Genomic DNA, 17,306 nt, shown 5'->3' on the forward strand with positions numbered 1-17,306 from the left:
CGATCATCATCATGAACAGCGAATTCCATTGACCTATTTTAAACATTGATTGCAATCGGTTTCTACTCGTCGATGTCGTTTGACTGAGCAGTGGGCACTAAAAAAGAAAACATCAACAGATAACTATCTTATCGGAGAAGGTGCGGACAAGTGCATGAAAATACGAGAACGAAACAGACGAGTGTTGCAATTGAAGAACTGGTGCATAAACCGTGTCTCGTGTTTTCTTTCACTCAATTCTCAGTCATATCGTGGGGAAAACCACTTCAGCGGCGGCAGCATTTGGTTTCTGTTTCTAATTCGCGCGAATGATGGCATCGCAGCGATGACGATGATGGAAAAGACGCGCCGATACGGTGTTGGTTTGTCGTCATTGCCGCAGCAGCGTACGGTGGAGTATGCGCGACTAATCGGGTGGACAAAATTTCCAATTAAAATATTATCTTATTATTTATTTAGCTTACATTTGAACAGATAAAGCTGAATCGAAAATTTGACGCCATAATATACGGTTCGAGGCCACATCTCTCCATTCTCGGTTGCGCTCTATCAGCATTCGACCAAAATTCACATCGAGGTTGGTTAACCGAACGTCTCTAAGATGCTCGCACCCCGAAATACATTACGACGAGGTATGGATAAGAGTTACTGGGCAAGAGGCTAAACACCACTGATTGAGGTCTATTTTATTCCTTCAGGTACACTAAGTACCAACTGATGATGGTGATTTTTGGTCAGTGTATCAATCAAATTTTTGGTTATTTTTCAAATTAAAATATTGGATGTTTTAAACTCCAATGATTGTCGTCTTTTAGGAATTATTTTTGATAAATCCATCTAAAAATGACATAAAAAATATTTTTCGCTCAGAAATCAATTTAACAATGGTTTCTTTAGCAAAGTTGCAGAAAAATTTATGCTGATTACACTAGTCAGCAATGTTTCACTCCCTTCAATCATTTTCAGTGTAAAGTTAAAGCTGAATTCAGAAATGTATTTAGAATTTTTTTAACACGTCCAGTTTAAAAAAAAATCAGAGGGGTAGTGTACAAGACACGACGGCAAGGTAGACGTTGGACAACATAAGGACATCGTTGCGATTGATTTTTCTACGTAACTAAGCGACTGTATTTTGAGCATGAGCATGAGCATGATTGACCGCCCACGGTTGCTACTCCGTTATTGCCAGGTCAGCTGTTATTACACAGAGAACCAATAGATGAAGTTTGGGATTAACATCATCTTCAATGTGTAAGAACTGGTGACCCCAAAAATAAGCAATACCAGCGCCGGCCGTGTCCGAATGCAGGTCAATTAAGGAATAGGTAGGAAATTGTTGACGTGATTCTCGCTTTGATAGAAGCCGACGAGTCATCTGCACTTCCACGAGAAATCACTGGGATGTTGGATATATGGGGTAGGTATTGTGGCAGGGTTCGTTTTGGTAAACGGTATGCCGTGTATAGTGTGTATTTGATTCAAAACATAATCGAACGAACACTAATCATTTTAATTACAGACCGCACTAAGCAGAACAAAACTTTCGATGACCAGCCGATCTCTCTGCTAACCGCACAAAGCAGAACAACATTTTCGATGACCGGCCGATCGTTTTGCTTACTGACGCGAATCTTCACTATCTAACTAATTTATTCACCCGCACAAAGCAGAACAACACTTCGATGATCGGACGATCGTTCTGCTAACCGCACAAAGCAGAACAAATTATGTGATGACCGGCCGATCGTTCTGCCTACTAAATAAATCACGACTGTTCGTAAACTCTGAATGCTGAACATCTGTCATGCTGTCTTTCAAGCAACAAACAAACATGATCTACTTTTTTCACTCAATTCTGACAGAAAATTTGATACTCCTAATAAAAGTCTCTGAGGCATGTTTTCAAGTACAGCATTGCGATTAGTTAAATCTATTCACATATCGACCACACAAGCAGATCAAAAGCTTCTGATTCTCGCGAGCAATCTGCATATCACATAAAAACGCACTCTGATCTATTTTCCTATCAACCTAAAGGTATTAGCATTTTTACCACTCTTCAAAGAATAAGCTATGTTTTAGGCTTAGATGCATTTTCTACTAACAAAATGGGATGCGAGGAAGATAGTTGACAAAAGAGATATACTTGAAATAGGCATTGAGAAGGAAGATTTGAAGATAGTCAAAATAGAAGGCAAGCAAAGGCCAGAATACATATATATTGTGAAATGCACCTCCGTAAGTCGGATTTGTCTTGCTTCAATCCACCTTCAATAATCCACTACATTCCGGCACTATATTTTTCGTGAATTGAAAATATATCAGTGAATAACACAATGCAAAATTATTTAATGAATGTACAATAATTAAAAATGACATATTAAAAAGAAAATGCAAAAATAGATGATAAAATTTAAATTTGAGGGGACAATTTTTTTCTTTTCCGCCATTACTCGCCCCCTGGAGAAAAAAAATGAGTGAATAAAGCGATGAAAAACAAGCGCAATCCTAAGACTATCAAAATATGCCATATTAGATACTTACAATAGCTTCATATTTGTCTTACCTGCAATCGCTATCTAGATTATTCCCGTCAAAAATTATGATTATTATGAAATATTATGAACATTCTTGCTTTGAAATAGTAACACTTACATTAACTACAACTTAAAGGGTTCATTCATGTTCGACCGTTTCAAGATTTGGCCCTATCCACAAATAAAATCTCGTAAAGCTGAAATGTAATGGTACTGTGGCCGTGCACAAACCGGGGCAAACTCATAAAGAACTTTGCAGGAGCAAATTTAATCAATACTCCGAACTAATCTGCAATTAGGGATAGTGATTGATCACTATGTCAACGGCTACTGCGGAGAGCTGCGCGACAGACTTAAATGGATTGCGGGTTCTTTGCACCGCATGAGATGTTCAGTATCCTCAACAAACCTCCATGTCACCACGATTTGTTAACGATTTGTATTATTAAAAGACAAATCAATATATGATGGGGATGTTAAAAATAAAACTTAGATATTCGTTGCGTTGCGTTGCGTTGCGTTGCGTTGTAACAGAGTATTTCGTAGATTGCATACTGATAGCTGTCATGTATTTTCTTTAACTTTCATACCCCAACTGCTTATGGATTACTATTTGGGATTTAATAGCAACCCAATTGGGGGTCAGAAATGATAAAGCATGAAAGCTACCATTGCCGGCCACGCCCATCTTCTCTGTTACTAAGGAAGGGAAGGAAATGATGATATGACATCTACTTAACGAGAGGCCAGCGACTCACCGACGCCCTCATAGATGTCAAGGAGTTGGATGGTTGGTAGGGAATATAGTTTAGGAATATCATCATAAGCAAATGATATAATGCGTTTAAACAGACGTTGGGAGTGACCATGCTAAGAAATTTTTGTCACTCCATTGTTAATTGTCCAGGGATGGGGCGAAGCTATTAAACTTGCCCTGGCTACCCAAGTAGCACACATGTCCCACATAGATTACTGCAACGGATATGCGACTAGATTTGGTCACTATCAAGTTGCTGCAACCATTTTGATCTGACTTGTGCTGCTCGGGTAATTAGCCTAGGTTTAAGCGCCATTGTTCGCTCTCTGAAACGAGAAAGAATATAAAATATATTAATTTTCCCCTCCCCTTATGCGATCCCAATTTTGAGAGCCTTACGATTAAGGGTATGCGATAACACACCTTTCCTAACGAAACGAAACGAAACGAAATTTAAGCCATGTTGATTTGGATCGAAACGAAACGAAATATAGATATCTTTCGAGACTTCGAAACGATACGAAATTATGATTTTTTTTTTCCGCGGAATTTTTATTGAATTGGTTTCACATTACGTAGGCAATTCTGATTTCACTTTTTCGAAGTCGAATAATTGTTTGCGACCAAAAGAGTTATAACAACTTAAGAGGCAATCTGTGATAAATCGCCACATTCTCGCCGCACACACCATTGGCGATAAAGCAATACCCCAGCATTTGTGCCGCTTTCATAGGAATTCATCGTGGAACGTGAGCTCCTGAATCTGATCAATTTTATATCAGCTATATATAAAGTATATAAAAATAAAGAAACTGTGGGATTCTCATATACGGACTCAAATATCGTTTAAAACCCTAGTTCACCCAAGAACCATGTAATTATGCTGAAGCATGCTTCATATTATCTTGTCAGCGTATTGACTTAGTCAAAATTTGAAAACGAATGCTAAGATTTATTTTTTTATTTAGTAGGATACTTAAGTATGTATCCACATATATCAGGCGTATACGCAGATATAGAATTAATATTACTAGATCAACATTTGAAAACGGTGTGTCTGACAAGTGCACGTTTCAGCAGCTCGCAAATGTTGATCAATAACGGCGCCGGCCAAGTCCTTACAGTCAGTTGGGAAAGGAAGGGACTGTTAGTGTGTGGTTATTGTTGTTACTAGAGATCGAGAATACCACTGCATCTCCACAATAACCACGGGAAGGAAGTTGTGTTAGTTGGGTGGGGTAATCAGTAACATAGATCGGGATTCATCATGGAAAGTGATGTGACCTATGTAACTTCTATACAGCAGTATTAGCATTACCTTATCTTGTTCAATTGTTCATCCTTCGCGAGAATAAACAATCAATCGCTCAAAGTGAGCGATTGTCCATTTGAATTTTGGATTAAGCGCCTGCGTCATCATTTCTTTAACATAAGGAAAGTAGAAAAGAAGCAAGATTGAAATCGAAAATAAGGTGCGGCTATTTAATAACATCGATAGTAATCGAAAAGCTAATGTCAACCAGCAACTCTTATTTTATCTCAATTTGAGGTTAAATAAGATTGCACAGCCAGACATATTTTGTTAATTTAAGTTTTCAATATGTCGTTTATTTTTCATTACTTTCTTTTGTGTAGGTAATGAGAATGTTTTTATTTAGTGTTTCAACTACTGTTCACTCTTATGGATTTCATTATTGTATTATAACGAATGTAATAAGTATAACAAACTTAAAACTCATAATAACCATAATATTGTGTAACTAATGTAACTCAAAGCCCCTCTGAAACATATATTGCATCAAAGCAAATTGTATTATATGCATATCTTTAAATTAAGTAACCACGAAGTTATGAAAAAAAATAGCTGATCCGGCGAGCTTCGTCTCGCCCAAAAATGTTCTCATTATTCACAAAATAAAAAGGAGACATGATATTCGAAGAATCGATTTATCTCGAGGAATAAATTTGAATTTCAATGTTATCCAGTCTCATCATAACATACAATTAGCATGAGCGAAGCCATAGTACAAGAATAATAACGGTATAAGCAGACATATAATTGTGTAACCGGCACTGAAACTATGTTAGATCCTAGTCAATAATCTCGATACACTTGTAGAACATACAACTGCATATATATGCTGTTTTTATTATGCACTTCTGAAACGAATTTAATTTTGTAAGAAAAAAAATCTTGTCATTTCGTATTATTCAACAATTTTTGATGCCAAAAATGTCCACGATATGTCAGAAACTGCGCAACCTGCCTGAACACAACATTCCCGTGCCTCTTTTCACGAGAGACCTCCCAGATGGGCCACGGGAAATATTACAATATGATAACATGTCAGCTATCAATTTCGGAACACGGGACTTGCTGATTATTGCTGATACACATTCTTAGTAGCTATAATCCTTCGAAATAAAGTCCACTGGTGCAGAAAACATAAATGTCGCCTCAGCGCGGATTCAGAGCAACATCTCCTTTCAAAAATAATCAGTAACTTAACTGCAAAAGCAGCGTATGAATAATTAAATTTATTTAACGGGATAAATAAATAACAAAATATTTTTGAGAAAATGGACTTTTCAGAACCGATTGCTTTGAATCTACCTACATACGATCATTGTAGAGATATGTTGGGCGGAACAGTAACTGCATGGATTTAACTGTGTTTTCGGTCCCCTTCCCCCATGGACAGATTTTTGTCATACCAATGATATCTTGTCCTTTATGTAGAGTAAGAAAATGGAAAACTCTCTCTCCCCCCATAAATTACATACCATACAGTTACATAAAGTGTAGATCGGAACATACTCACCGGAGATTCCATCTGAAAACCAAAAAAAATCGCCACATCACTAATTCTTCCACAGAACACAAAAATATCAGACCTGAATTACCAGTCATACAAAAGAACAACTAAATAGTCCAAATAAAAGAATTGAAGGCATACGGAAACTGAAATTTGACGGAAGCCGACACGAAGCACTTTTTTCCACCTTCACTCGCGAGCGCGGCACACTTCGATCTCCTTAAAAATAAAACTTAGATATTCATGCAGAAATAAGACTAATTATGCCATCTTAAATCAATTTCTTATTAACAAATTTAATGACCTGTCCCAAGACGGGGCCTGCACTACTCCATTCGATTCCACCACCTTATTGCATCTTTGACAGATACGTATTTTGACCTCAACAGTAAGACCGTCTTCAGTGTCTCGTACTTGACTCGACTTACGTAAGGTACAATAAAGTAGTGGAACCAAACGGAACAGCACAAACTCGTCCTACGACAAGTAAATATATTCCACTAAAAGCTGAAAATAATTTTCATATCAAATTTAATGATCCGTGACCAATTAAAACTGTTTGAGGTTATAGTTGAATATAGCTCATTAAATTAGTTATTTATGAATTGATTGAAGTTAACATAATCCATCTTATTCCTACAGGATATTGTTCTTCTAAAAGGTTTCCAACACTAACCTAGGATAATTTCGTTTCTTTTTATTAGTCTTATACCATCTTTATCGTATAGAGTGTCGATACTAATGAGCAGGAGGAGAATATAGAACACGCTCAAGAGTTGACACTAGACAAGCTGCGGACTATACTTCACGCCGCCCCCATTGGAAGTGATATACATAATCCGCTTGCCTAGCCAGTGTAAGAAAACACTGGCACTGTTGCCGTGCCACAATTACATTTATTTAACGAAACATAGTTTGAAAAAAGATAGGTCCTAATATTCAAATTGTGTGCTGAATCAGGGGATGGATAACTACGGTCCACACATAAGGCGAAGTTTAATACAATAAGTGTTACTACAAAGTCAAATTGGGCCGAAAAAAATTGAACTACAACAAAGGCAGAGAACTAATCGGCTTTGAAAAGTTCTCATTTGCACACTCTCAACCCTTCCTAATGATTTTTGAAAACAAACTCACCGCGAAAAATTCTTTATCCTGATTAGCAAGATTCAGTTCCCATACGATTTGCGGGCCAATCCTAAATGACAGCAACTCGACCACCAATGAACTCCTGTCCAAACTTGAACATTTTCCGAAACTGAGGTTGGTGTCACTACATTCCACTGATTGACATTCACACTTCCTGACTTGGTAAAACCTCTCTGGACAGAAATTGTAGTCCGATCCGGATCTTAGATTTCGTTTTTTTCAGTTTTCACTGTTTTATACTTTTTGACGGGAGGAAAACACTTTTGCGTCCGTATTTGAACATAGTTTACTACGATCTCTACGTAACTAAGCGACTGTATTTTGTACATTAAGGAAATTTCTTCTCGGGTCAGCTTTCTTTTGTATAGAATGTTGGTTCTAAGAAGAACCGATAATGTTTTAATAATGCGCCTTTCGAATCATAGCAATCACTAGATAGTTTGGATTTGCAAGAAAATTGTGGCTTGAGAGTTGCTTCCACTGATTGCCAGTCGAGGGTACTTCAGATGCCACCGTGTTGCAGAAATGTAAGAAAGCGAAACAAGCATCCAAATGTTGCGAGAAAGTTCCATTTGAGAGCTGCTGATGCTGACGACGGCGACTACACGGCCCAAGCCTTCGGTGGGAATAAACTTTCCTTCCTGATTGCTGTTAGTGATTCGAAAGGCGCATTATTGGAAAACTATCGGTTCTTCTCAGGACCAACATTCCATACCTCTGAGACGAGTTTTGTTCAAAGTGCATATTATTCGTTTGATGACGGCAGTTGTTGCTGTTAGTACCTAACTGGAAAAGCGCATTATGGAAATTGATTCGAATCTTTCCAGAACCACAATTTTATAGAAAAGATGGTTGATGCGAATACATTTTTGCAGCCTCCCGCTCTGATGCGTGCTCGTGATAATGCTACCGACGGAAACTTTCTGACTTCACCAATCGATTATGATTTGCATTTTGAAGAAAATTCCTCTCGATTTAACCTTTTCTTCCACAAAGTTGTTGCTGTGGAAAGAACCGATTTTTTTTTCCATAATGCGCCTTTCCAGTTACAAACAGCAATAAAACCTAATCAGATTCTTGAGATCAAATTTACACTGATACTGATGTCATCCATGCAAATAAATTTTGCTCCTCCCTCCAACGCGCACTTCTGATTCTGCTACGGATGGCAACTTTCTGCGGTCGCCAAGCGATTCATTTTGAACCAAATTCGTCCAGACTTAACCTTCCCTTGTATAGAATATTGGTCCTGAGAAGGACCGTTTTATTTCCAATAATGCGCCTTCCGAATCACTAACAGCAACCACTCAATAGTCCGACGCGCGCTTGTGATTCTGCTGCCGAAGTCAAATTTCTGCTGTCGCCAAGCGGCTTTGGGACAGCTCGACGAATAACATTTCGTCGAATGGGGTCGTACACTAATTACGTAAGCACTTATGGGGGGAGGGGGGGTCCGCCATTTTCTTACGCTCCATATAAATAAAAAAATGATTTGTATGGGAAAAATCTTACATGGGGGGAGGGGGATTGAAATACCCAGAAAAATTGCTTACGTTATTAGTGTACGGCCCCAATGACGTTTAGTCGAAAGTACATTTCTCAGGTACTTATTCAAAAGGACGTATGTAATTTTGTAAACAAAGATTCAAACGTCCATTTGTCCAATCTGATAGCACTCCCACGCAAACCACCACCACAGACAGGTAGGGGAAGCCTTCGGCTACCTGTTGGTGGTGTTGGTTTGCGTAGTAGTGTCATCAGATTGGATAAATCGACGTTTGAATCTTTGTTTACAAAATCGCATACGTCTTTTTGAATAAGTACCCGAGATTGGTTGAAGAGACATTTACTGCCGTAATCTGGAAAAGTGACGTAACAGCCATTTTAAAACATGCATGTTTTCCATTTTTCTGTTAAAGAGCTCAATGAGTAGTACTCGTTAACACCATTTTTGGAAAATGGCATATATGTCACTTTTTCAGATTACGGCAGTTTAGTCTAATGGAAATTTAGTCAAATGGACATTTAGTCGAATAGACATTTGGTCGAATGGACATTTAGTCGTAAGGAGATTCATTCGAAAAGACATTTAGTCGAATGCTGAAAGTGTTTAGTCGGTAACAGGTAATTAGTTAAATGGATAATTCGTCAATATATTTTTAATTAAATTTGAATAAATAATCCACAAGATACATGGATAAACTGAATAGAGGATTTCAGTGGATGTGAAGTTTAATCAGCAGTGGAAGAAACGAATACGGATGCCAATGACGATCTTTCACCTAGGCTAACAGAAACTTCTGAAGATCCTGGCGGATTACAGAAAAAATGAAAACCTACAGAAATAGCAAAATATTAGGTATTGATGCTGAAATACTCTATTCTATTTTCGGCTCATTGTCAAAAACCAATGATATCAAAGCTAAGCTAAGCTAGCATGATATGTCGGAGGAGTTTTCAAGGGAATTTTCCGGAAAAATCCTGGAGGGGTTTCTGGGCGAACTCTTGGAGAAATCCTGGAGAAGTTTCCGTGGAAAATGCCGGGAGAATGATTTAATGATACTTAAATGATTCCCAGAGGAATTTCCAGAGAGATTCTTGGAGGAATTTTCGGAAGAATTCCTAAGGAAATTTACGTAGAATTCATTTCCAGAAGCCTTTATTTGTAAACAACTTTCTCTCCTATCCTTCTCCGGGTTAATTTCTAGACGAATTCCTTGAGGAAAGCGCATAGGATTTTCTAGATCTAGATTTCGCAATTTTTTTTTCTTTTCTAGAATTTTCCGGAAGTAATCGCGGGAGGTGAATTTAGTGAAATTCTATGTAACTTCAAAAGGCATTCAGAAGAAATATCTGAAGGAAGCTCGTGGTAATTTCTGTTGAGTTCGTGAGGTAATTTATAAAGTGTACTTGAAGGACTTTTTGGTAGAACTCCAGAGGGAATTTCTGGAGAAATTCTGTGGGTAAATATTTAAAAAAAATCACAGGACTTCCGGGGTTTTCCTGAGCAAACTTCCGGAGAATATAACTTTATACAATATAGTAACTTCCTGATGCATTCATATATTAACTTCCGGAGGAATTCCTGGAGGAGCTTCCGGATAAACTCCTGAATAAACTTGCAGAGGCATTCCTGGAAGAGCTTCTGAGGTACTTCCGGGGGAATTCTCGGAGGAATTTCCGGATTCATTCATTGAAGAACTTCCTGAGGATTTTCTTGAGGCACTTCCGGAGGAATCCCTGGAGGTAATTTCGGAGGATTGCAGGGAGAGGCATTTCTGGAGGAACTTTCGGAAGAACTTCTGAAGGAATTCCTGGAGGAACATCTGGAGAAGCTTCCGGAGGAATTCCTCGAGGAACTTACGGAGGAATTCCTGGAGAAAATTCTTCAACTTTCGGAATGTGTGGAAGAATTTCAGAGACTTTCTAATGCATGTAATAAGCTCACGCCGACGCCGCCGATTACCAACGGCGTCCCAACAAACAACGACAAGCTACAAATAAGCATCTAAGTCGAATTATTGTTTATTTGTAATCTTCATAGCTGAATAAAATGGATGCTGAATAATTCGCTAGATAGATTTCATCTCAGCATTTGATCTAACTAATATTCGACTTGGCCTATTTATTTATTTACCACCTTTATTTGAGGTCGAACTAACGTTTTTGTTTTATCACATTTTAGCAAATTGGGGAAGTTCATCAATGTGCTGAACTAATGATTTTCAAAATTCTCTGTTCGACTATGATGTGATGCTCTAAAAGGGTGGTCGAAATGAGTTTGAATAGTAGATTAATAAGCAAGCATTAGACATCCTTCTTAACCGTTGTCCTTCTTAACCATTGGATTTCACCTTTACCGGATCTATCGCACAGTGGAAGAAAACATGATAATAGTTTGCTTTTTTCGTTTGAAAGAAAATCGTAATGGCTTGAATTGATGATATTTGGATAGGAAAATAATAATTTATTTTCAAGACATTGTTGGATTTATTGTCAAGAATACTCAGGCTTTTTATATTCGTGGGGCAATGTATAATTGTTTCGTGATACATAATTAATTTCTGATCTAGAATAAAGCTGTTGGAGATTATAATGAACAAAATTGCTGGTGCAATAAAGAAAAGTCATGCAGTTGTTGTAAAGTTGAGAAGGAAACGAACACAAACAAATTCATATCAAAAAATCAACCATATTGCAGATCTGTTACAGATTTCCTATATACTAGTTGTTTTTTTATATGTAAATAAATGTCGATATGTGTAGTTATTTACTCGCTGCATGTGTGGTATTGATGGCAGAATAATATCGCAACCGGTTATTCAGAGCATCCGAGAAAGGTCGAACATAAATTCATTAAATTTTAATAAACCCCATCGTTGGAGACGAATTTTATTCTATCGTTTTGACATTATTTTCTTATATTTTTTCCCAGTGTTGAATAGTTATCACTGGCTGAACAATGGTTGAAATAAAAATTTTGTACAGTTTTTAACCTACAGTTTGTTAAAAACAAATTGACTTGTTGATTAAGAGTCCAATTATGATTCATATTCAGCCATATGATTATTTATGTTTTGCATTGAGTAAGCCATAACTTAAAAATCAAGGATGGCGCGGATGGCAACGTTACCGGTGGATGATCAAATGTCAGCAGTTCGAGACCCGATTTAGGAAAAATTTAAAATAATTTAAAATAATATGAAAATAGCAATTGCAATACGTTTAATGGAGATCTTGATCATGTTACTCTCAATGCGTTATTATTTTCGAAGAATTTACATGTAGCTGAACTAAGGCTCAGTAAAATGTTTATTGAAGGTTTAACGAATCAGGTAATAAAGTTGTTTTAAAAAAAGGAGATGTTGTAGCTGTATAACTTCTCCAAAATTGTGTGAACAAAGCATGAACAGAAGTTGCGAAAAGAAATAGTACAGACATAATTCAACATAGTGCTGAACTGAATCATCACACTGATGTTAGTTAAACTAGTGAATGTTTGTTGGGGTGACGCTGCCATGTCGCCGCCGCTGACTTTCGGAAAATGATGTATCACGCTGCCGCCGATAAATTTTAAATTGGCGCACAGGTCTAGTTTCAATTCATAAAACAACACATTTCTCTGTTGGGTAAAGCTGTTTTTTGATTCTCACTTTGTGAATTGTGAACGACAGTTTCCATCCCGGGACAAAAAATCCCGGGATTTAGGAAAATTCGGGATTTCCCTCTTCCCGGGATATTATTTTTGAAATCCCGAAAATCAAAAAAATACTGTTCCATTTCCAGTTGCAAACAGTGTAAATTTTCTTCCTACAAAAGTTATTTGTTTTGAACGCGAAACCCAACTAAGGTGATAAACTCATATCATATTTTTATACCTCCCATCAGACATGATTTTTTTCCAAGTTCGTTTATTTGGTAGGTTCAGGCATGTATACGGAGCCAAGGTTCTTTGTGATGCACAATCGATATCATCTTATTATTAAATTAGTAGAAGAGGAACAGACATGAGAATATCGAAGATAGTTAAATATATACAATAAATATTAGATTTCACTATACCACTCAATGGAGGGCTACTGACTGATACTTTTTCCAGCAGCTACAGCTAGGGTGTCAGGCATTAATTCTAGAGTGTACCGCTTCGATCAAAATCAACTCTGGTCAAGAGGCTGCAATCAATTTGTCCGATTCTCGGCTTCTGTCAAAATTGTATACCAACTTTAATCGCGTAATCTATTAACCCCATTATCCTTAAATTATCTAAATAATTTACGTTAAATAATCGAACTCCGATAATAATTGAGTTGATTCATCTTTGTCGCAGCAAGCGATTACTTCGAACACAATTAACTTCATCGGCGATAGCGATAACGGTGATTAACAATTAACATTAGGAAGAGCTGCAGCTCTTGGAAAAAGTATCAATTAGTAGCCTGCCATGGGTTGGAGGATACCCAAGTATTGTGTAGGGGGTTCCCAAATCTCCAATAGGTTATGGGCCCAGTACGATTCTACAGTCAAGCCGACTTCAACCGCCAGCGAACCCTTCTTTCCGGACTCAGCGATCATATATTCCAAAAGGGTACTCTACCTTCCGAGAAAAACGTGAATATTATTTGCTATTAGAAGTAGTTTTTTTTTCGAAAGAATTGATTCAAATTAGAATTGGATTGAGTTCCAATTTGAACTCTGTATTATCTGGCCTTTCTAAAATAGAACATTGAATAAAATCGTTTTTAAATCAAAAAATAAGTTTTATAAGGAAGCATCGAAAAATCCCGGGATACCGGGATATACGAACAAGTTCATCCCGAATCCCGGGACAACGAAAATGGCCGGGAAATGGAAACTCTAGGAACGTCCATTCGTTGTGAGAGACTGAATTAAATTCCCAAAACTACACCCAAGTAACATTTTAAATTTTATAACGCTCTTGAAGTCCATAATTTACTCTTCAAGAGTATTATAAAATACTCTTAAAACCAAAATGTTACTAGGGCAAATTTCATAGAAATTATGAACATATTCAAACTGTTAGTAAGGGGCATAACTCACTACATTACCAAAAATCCACACATTTTTATTGGCAAAAATCCATAGATTTAAGTTATGAGCGCACACACAACCATTCTTTACGCAAACAACTTATAAAATATATGTAGAAATAAATTTTATGTGTGGTAACATAAGCAATAATTGGATTTATGTGTGGACCCATATCGATTATATTAGGGTGGCGCTATTGCAAAAATTTATGATAGTGACCAGGCTTGTAAAACGTCATCTGCATGTCATTTGACTAATTTGTTCATAACTTTCTTCGGAGGTTAAATTTACTTCAAAATTTTAGATGCCTGAATAACGCTTGAGTAGTGCTATATTTTAATCCAAAAGTACATTACTCTAAATATAACATCTGAGGGTATAGAATGAAATCTCTCCAAAATGTCACGTGTCATTTGACATAATGTCATTTGAATGACATTTTGCCTCCCACGCCCCAGATTACATATTTACAGCAATTTCTTGTTAGACAAAGTTGTAGCCACATTTAAGCGTTATAAGTTCGCCATACTTGATAGTTGACAGCTAACTACTGAAAAAAGTTCTGGGAAAATTATGAAAAAGAATGCAAATGACATTTCACAACACTGACACATATACTACCGTCGTGCGGGACTTCTTTTGACAAATCAGGGGCTACTTTGGACATTTTAAAACAAGAATTATAACGAAAATTACTATAAAATTGTCATTATCACCAATCGGGTGTCTTGTTGATAGTTGAACGGCAACTTTCTGTTACAAATTTAGTATTTTTTCCGTTTATTTTTTTCAAAAAATCTAAAATCCAAAGTAGCCCCTGGAATCAAAAGAAGCTCCGCATGACGGTTTATATAGTTATTGATTTCGCCGCCTCCAAGAATATGGCCATTCGCCGCACCTACTTCCAACACAGCCTTCCGTATCGGTACACCTGGAGATCACCACTGCAGACAGAATCACAAATCAACCACGTTCTGATTGATGGATGGCACTTCTCTGATATTATCGACCGATGTCAGGACATATCGTGGCGCTAACATCGATAGCTAACGATTTTCGATTGGAAATTCCACACAAGGAGAGAGCAGTCTGAAATCGGACATTACCTCAATTGGTCAGGTTTCTGCTAAAACGCACCAAGTGGCTTTTTGACTGTCCAATCGAGTCTAATAATACTTTGCTCGTAGAAAGGTTACAAAACAAAATTCATATATATTTATGCGTTTATTTGATCAAGAATATCCTCGATTACTGAGTCGAAAAATGTTCGATACGGTTTGTTAATAATAAAAGCCGCTACATTATATTTATACATTTGTGCGTTAAATTGGTTGATTGGCAGAATCCCGCCCTATTATATTTTTAACGTTAATGTGAAAATAAGCTGAAGTAAAAATGAGCTGATCTGATGACCAAAACAAAGTGCGATGATTATAGTCACACATTTTTAATGTGAAATTTCTCCGAAAAAGTTTTATGCTATACATGCATGCAAAACGCGTTCGCCATAATCACGATCCGAATGAACTTTGACAGTTGGAAGTAAAGTTTCTTTCACAATCTATGTATGGAAGGCAACAATTAGCGACTGTGCATGTCTTACACTAATAAAAACATAAGTGATAAATTTGAATTTTAAAATTTTGTGTATTTGAATTTTAATTAGTTGTTATTTATAATTCTAGTTAGAAGTTTACTTTCAAATTTTTCGAAATAATATTTTTTTTTAATAAATTAAAACATTTTTGAGATAGGGAGCCGGAAAGAGATACAATCGTATTAATTTTGTATCGTCGACTTCTGTTGGATTGTACTCTTTGCGAAAGACTTCTCTGTGGATCGTTCATAATATTACTTTATCCAAAATGCCTAAAAAGGAGAATATTGTATGGAAAAGAGAACATCTTTACTAATAAAATAAAACAACTGAATAAAAGTTGAGTTTATTTTATTAATTGTGTTAAGGAAACTTCCATATTGACCAGTAAGATTACACAGTGGCAGTGGCGATTGCACACATCCACGTTGAAAATCTATTTTTATTGCAGATCCATGACCATACTGTCTAATGAATTCGTTCGTCGCATCATCGCTGAAACTAGTTCGCTTTGCGATCAATATATAGGCAAAGCCGGTAAAGCTGCTCTAGCGAAAATCCACTACTCTAAGTGTAAACCCTGATTACGATCTTGAACATTCAGCTTCGGAAACGGGAAATCACTACGTGGAGTCAAGTTTGTCCCATTCGCTCGTTGTGTTGCAAATCCATTAAACGTGATAATTGGGTTAGGTACTGAAAGAAACAACCAAAACCTGGAACTGTATGACGTTCAACAATGGTATATCTTGGTTTCGCAACATTACCCCGGGGCGGGGTAATTGCCAGCGGTTCTGACTCTTCCATGCGAATGAATCAACATCCGCCGCAACGGAAGGTGTCAACATGTACCTACCTACCTACATATATGGTGCTATCATTTAACATTGAGTTACGAATCATTTCATACTTGTCACACGATGAGCAAAAAAATGACCATTCATTTGACATCACTTCTGAGTAATTTTGCCGCGCCACTTGTTAAAAATGAATAAGCAGTGCCAATGCTGTGCACGGCACTAATTGAGTGTTCGCAGTCGTGTTGATCACGAGATGTGTGCTCCATGCGCCTCTGAAACTACTCGGGGGGCGCTGCTCTACTTTTTAACATATTTCATGCGTATTGACCGAAGTCAGTGCAATTGTTGCAGTTTACATATCTTGCTTGGATAAAGTAACAAAGCAAACATTTTCGCCCTCACACGGGAATTCGACATTAAAAAAAAAATTGAAATTTCACAATTAGGGGGAGTTCCATTAATTTTGACCCAAAACTGATCAAAAAACTATTGAACGATTGTCAAACATCTTCTTATTGGCATTGCATCCCTCACCGCCTCGCAGCTTAGTGTTCACTTCCACAGTAATTAACTGCGAGGTTTCTGAGCCAAGTTACCATTTTTGCATTCGTATTTCGTGAGGTTAAAGCCAGCCACCCTCAGCATGGTCTTGCTTTGTAGCCGCGTGTCTTACCGCTGGGCTAAGTAGGACCTCGAGATTGCCAAACATATCTACACTTAAACTAACAAAGTTATTCAAATTTCTCCATTATATTTGGGTTAACTTTTACATCAGGTAGCTACTTCTGGCGCTAAATGGCGCAGTTGGTTCAGGCGGTACCTGAAAGTCCTAGCTTTCTGCTATAACTAACATGTGAAAATCTTTGTAGGCAAGAGTGGGTAAGGTATATTACATTCAGACGAAGTTTAAAATACTCGATTTCAAGAAAAAACTGTAATATACGTTAAAGATGATGATTTTCTACATTTTTATGAATTGTTCAATATGTTGGGATAACACACAACACGCCTCGATCTTTGAACATAACGTTCACCTTAACAAGAAATTTTCAGCGCCAGATGGCGCCACTAGTTCAGATCTGAAAGTATCAGATTTCGGCT

At 37.2% G+C, this 17,306-nt stretch overlaps 1 protein-coding gene across 2 annotated transcripts in view; it reads left to right on the plus strand.

Moving 5' to 3' along the window:
- The window catches only part of LOC134223164 (EH domain-containing protein 3), a 65,078-nt gene that overhangs the window by 35,172 nt on the left and 12,600 nt on the right, over positions 1-17,306 (plus strand). The window lies entirely within an intron of this gene.

This window comes from Armigeres subalbatus, chromosome 1 (assembly GCF_024139115.2).
Source record: "Armigeres subalbatus isolate Guangzhou_Male chromosome 1, GZ_Asu_2, whole genome shotgun sequence".
Taxonomy (NCBI): Eukaryota; Metazoa; Arthropoda; class Insecta; order Diptera; family Culicidae; genus Armigeres; species Armigeres subalbatus.